At 36.4% G+C, this 5,460-nt stretch overlaps 1 long non-coding RNA gene across 1 annotated transcript; it reads right to left on the bottom strand.

The window, feature by feature from the left end:
• Positions 1-1,115: 1,115 nt before the first annotated feature.
• LOC138013115 (uncharacterized) lies at positions 1,116-3,180 on the bottom strand. The gene is made up of 2 exons (XR_011125178.1): positions 2,354-3,180; positions 1,116-1,441 (listed from the first exon to the last, which is right to left on the bottom strand). It is a non-coding gene; the product is annotated as an uncharacterized lncRNA (long non-coding RNA).
• Positions 3,181-5,460: the final 2,280 nt, after the last annotated feature.

The raw sequence follows: 5,460 nt of genomic DNA, 5'->3' as shown, positions 1-5,460 counted from the left end.
CATTATATTGAGTGCCACTAAACATGTTTCATTTCATATTATTATTTACATGCACAGAACAAACTGCATTGAACACGATGCACAACCCCATGAATTTCTCAAATTGCTTTTGGCCTATTATAAGACCTGTGAGTAAAACCACACCAAAAAGTTAGCTCACTATAATAAGGTAAAACAGATATCATTTTCATAATGGTTATGTTTTACAATGTAGCTGTGTCACCAAACACCCAAGGTCAATAATTTTGCTATTATCCCAACAGTAAACACTTAATGACTGGTCCCGAGGGACACATTTCATTTTGTTTCCCTAAAAATTTCAATGTTCCCCTGAGGTGCAGATGAGGGAAACAAAATGAACTGTTTCCTGAGAGACCAGTCATTAAGTGATTTGATATATAGCACAAATAGGAAAACGTGCAATGGGAACAGCAACGGTGGTCGTCGGTCAATATTTGCGGGCAACAGTGCACTGTTACCCTCTGACGTCATAGATTTTGCACTGTTGCCCGCTCAGAGACTTTTGAATGACAAAAGTGTTTTTGTTAGATGTCATGTGACCTTGAAGTAACCAATGAGAGCATGCGCTGCTGGGGGCAAAAACAGTTATATAACAAAATAATTATTATTCAACATAACACACTTTTGCTGGAAAAACAAGATCAGCAACACAAATCAAATGTTGAATTGAGAGAAGAAAATGTCATGCTTCACAAAAAAGGACAAAGTTATAGAGACAACACAGTTTTCAAGAAAAATATTGGACTGACATAAAAATTAATACCATGCACATGTAACCCTGTGAAAAAGCACCCCAAATGCCTAAATTTCCAATATAGGTTTTAGTCAGAACAAACTTTTCCTTATCACCGACTAAATTCTTATGGTCGTTAATTTTCTTTCTAGTGCAAATAATATTGAACAAAACAAATAGTGTATTGTAATAATCAACTGATGTATGTTTAGTATTTTTTCCTTTCATTTTCCCAAATTTGTTCTCCACCTATATCTGTTTGGGTCAAGTTAGCAGAAAGTTGGGGAATCCACTCAAAAGAGACGCTTGTAATACCACTGGTAGTACTAAATCCTAACATTACTCAAGAACAATGACAATATTATTTGTGTTCCTTTAATATATGTTTTACAACTAAAGGAGACACTGCATTTAGCTCTCTTGTGCACCATACAATTTCACAAGTCACTAGTCAACCACTAAACAAAAGGAGGAAAGAACTAATATGATCCAGACAAAATGGGAAATTTTGGTGGTGAACATTCTCCAGACCTGTTTGAAAATATCTTCCATGATGCTACAATGTATTTACAATAATGAAAAGGGTTTTCCGTGAACCAAGAAAGCTAATCTGCAGAGAGTAAAAGTAGGTTGCTGTACTACTGCACAACTTCAGTTTCTTCATAAATCAGGTATGGCTACCATTTCCTACAAACAAAAACAATGATAAAACCATTAGTACACAGAAAGTGAATAATGACACAGTAAGCACAAGGGGAAAGATAATACCTTACATTATGAAATTTTGAACCACGGATACTGTGTTTTTCGCTTTCTGATTGGTTCACTCACTCTCAGTTGACAGCTCTTATACAGTATGACATAATATGGAAACTGATTGCGCCAAGTGTTACTACGCTGGAAACTGATTGCCTTTAAATATGTCCAAGTGTTGTGAATCAAATGAAAATTTAATAAAACAATAATCAATGGATATGATTGAGTTGTTGATCTCATATCAACATGCACTCATGGAATTATAATATTATTGTTCATTATTGTCTTGTGCTATAGGAATTATATGCTTATTAGTATAATTACTGAAAGTTCTCTGCACTGATTGCTTGTCATTGAGATGATTATTATTACGTGATAATCACCAAAGCGGTTTTTTCAAAATAGCCACAAGCTGTTTTGTTCCGGTGACAGACGAATAAATTAATTGTTTTAAAGAAAATGTGTATTATTCAAATAATCAACTATGTAATAGGCGATTTGCATGATGGCATCATTTACTAAGAAATTGAGTTGCTTCTATTGTCAGGCAAATTTAAATCATTGTTTCCGATATTCCCTCAGACTTTATGAATGTTGGTGAATAAAAACCTCAACTTCATCTCGGTTTTTATTAACCGATATTCACCTTGCCTTCGGCGAAACAATAATTGTTAATAATTATTATTTGGTGTTCATACTAACTTTTAGTGTTAAACAACTTTCAGTCAGGGGTACGCATCTAACTAAAGCTGTAAGGCTTATTATTATTATTATTATTATTATTATTATTATTATTATTATTATTATTATTATTATTATTATTATTATTATTATATAATGTACCTGAAGTGTTTGCATGCTTCCAAAGCTTTGCTGCACATGACTGTGTTTTTGTAGCCGTTTTGCAAACTTATAAATATGAAAAAGTTGACCAACATGGTTACTCTGTTACAGTAATGTACTTTTCTGGTCTGTTCCACCACTGATCAGGACAAAATTGCCAAACACTGAGTGGAAGACGCTTTGATGCAGATTTCCTGGAATGGTTTCTGCAAAAATATTTGCGAGGAACCGCAACAAAAACCTCGCACAGATCGATGGCATTTAACAGTCAAGGTTACGTGACGTGGAAATTGTAAATCCCAGGTGTTAAGACAATTCAACTTTGTGGCTGAAGTTCACTCACAGTTCATCTACAGCAAGAAACCCAGTGGACGATTTTATACGATCAAAGTTGTATGACCGCGTTACGATACAGTCTTCAATAACAACGGCCAGCCAAACTTACTTTCAAAAGCAAAAACCTTTCGTCCATCAAGACCAAGTTGCTCCTGTAGTTTCCGAGAACAAAGAAGAATTTCGTTGCCAGTTCGCTGGTTTCTGTAAGATTTTTAAATAATCTGGGGGCAGACCAACACCCCATGTCAAGAAAATTCACAGTAGCCAAAACCAACAAAATGATACAAGAGGACGCATTGCTACTTGACATGAAGACTTGCGAAGTAATCAATCGTGTGTCCTCGACCGTTGATTTGGAATTGCTGAGTGTTCTCTCCGACCTTCAAAAAAAATTCCTCTGGCACCCAGGGTATGAGTCGTCTAACTTTCCACAAAATTTGACCAATGCTAGAGTGTTATTCTCCACTTCGATCGATTACTGTCTCGATCGTCTCGATCACTTCGAATCTTTAGAGTTTGCGCAGGCGCAGTTACGCGAAAAAAGCCATTTTACGTCATTATTCTCTAGCCAATCAGCGGTTTTTGCGCTCTGTCGATGTGAGATCAATTGACTTAATGGCGACCTTAATGGCGGAGAGTGGAGGGTGGACAGGGTAGTCCATAGGGTCATTCCATGGAGATGGATTGAGGAAATGGGGTGAGTATTTCTAGTCTACAGTGTCTTTCAAGTCTACGAAGGCGGGGGCAGTGCCGCTTACTTCGCGTTTATCAGCTCGCTTGTTTTGGAACACATCCTTTAAGTTGGTGTTTCCAAGCTCGTGAAAGATAGTTAGTGTTGTGAATTACGATATAAAGGTACACAAAAAACGAAAGCTGGGATTCAAAAATCTGTACTTACATTAAGTTAAGGTTAATTACTATTTGAAAATTATCAATCACTAATTAAAAACACTGATGAGCCACAAAATAGTATAAAACACGAAAACTGCAACCATAGACAAAACGGTTGGGAAGGTTAGCACTTTGACGTCTTCATTGCTTCTCTCCCCTCCCCCCTCATTCAATTTTGTGCAAAACTGAATGGTTTTAGTGTGAAATTGTTGTGTTACCTTCCAACATTGAAGAGGGGGGCAGGGGGGCTAAATAAGAGAAGGTGAAACTATTTCTTTTGTGCTTTGACAGAAGCGGGTTGAAATACAGCTTTGGTGTGGTTCATTTACACAACGTTCCCAACTACTTTTGTCTATGTTTGTAGTTATCAGCTATTTAACTACTGAAAAGATGGCTTAAAAGGAAGCTATTTTCACATCTTTCAGTTTTATATTTAGACAGACACTAGTTTTCTGTTACTTGGGTGTAGGCTGCGGAGACTGTGAAATTGATTAGCGCATCTTTGCTGCAATTGCATCAATTACATCAAACAGTGTTGGAAGACCGGATAGCACTAGAGCCTTAGCATATGAGATGAGAAAGACATGGTAGGACTTATTATGAAGCCATAAATTTCCGTGACTTGCGTATAACCCGTAAAATCTGTAATTGCCAGTTTCTCAGCTGTTCATTTGGGAAAACACGTTGAGTATCTCACGCTGATAGTTTAATTTTAATTAAACTATCAGCCCTTAAAAGGGCGTGTTCGATTGAACGTATTCAGAATAGGAATGCATGGAATAAAAGTTAGATAACCTTCGCTTTTACAGAGATTCCCATTAAAATTGTCAATCACCTGCTAAAATCCTCACAAACATAAAAGCCAAAAGAGATAGACTGTTTTGAAAGGCTTATTTTCCTGAACATTGAAGATCGATTGAAGAAAACACACCATTTCGTTTGCCAGATAAAAGGTCATAATCAATTTCCATGCATTTTTCAGAAATGAGCCTGGACACTAGAACCTGTGCTATAAGTTACAAATACCCTGGGTCAAAATTTCCAAAATTTTTGGTCACAATTTTGCAACAAGATGTTGGAAAATTTAGGTGCAAGTTACATGTATAATCGCAAATTAAATTGTATCATTTGTAATCCTAGGGAAAGTAGGAGCCCGCAATACATGTGGCTAAAAAACGACTGAAAATGGTCAATGATTGAGGGAATGGGTCGCGGTCCAACACTGTTACAATTTTGCTCCATGCCTCCAAATTGAAACAAAATTCATGATGAGCAACAAAACGATTTTTTATCGCTTTATTTATTTTAGCAAAAGTTGGGGCAAAATGGTGAAAGCTGGTTGCAAATTGGCAACTCCTCCATATATTTTAATCATAAAGGGAAAAAATTCAGTTACAAATGTGACTGTATTGGTCACAATTTTGAGTCCTGATTTACCATAAGCATGTTAATACATTGAATGGGCCTAATTATTACTTTTATAAACTGTTTAAATTTCTGCATAATCCGATATAATTTCCGCATAATCAAGGCATGTTTACCGATAATATGGCCAAAAATTTTGGGGATAATGTTTAATTTTTTCCGCATTCTATCAGAAGCCCAGGTTTATCATCACTCAAGTTAGTCTTATTCCGCAATAGGGTCAATCAAAAGCACCTGAATTGCCCATTCCAAGATTCAAAATAGTTCTGGAAACTAGTTTGGCTTGCATGGAATGCTGGGGTTGTTTTGTGGGACATGTAACAAGTATGGCGGATGTTTAACTGTAGCTTGTGAATGACAATTCAGCATGGGAAAACGTAACTGCTGTGTCCCAATGAATTCTTGGTGAAATTCTTCTGGAGTGAAGTAACATTCTCTTCCCAAAGATAAAGCTG

The sequence above is a fragment of the Montipora foliosa genome, chromosome 8, assembly GCF_036669935.1.
Source record: "Montipora foliosa isolate CH-2021 chromosome 8, ASM3666993v2, whole genome shotgun sequence".
Taxonomy (NCBI): Eukaryota; Metazoa; Cnidaria; class Anthozoa; order Scleractinia; family Acroporidae; genus Montipora; species Montipora foliosa.
The sequence above is the reverse complement of the archived record's forward strand: the minus strand, read 5'-3'. Positions and strand labels throughout refer to the sequence as shown.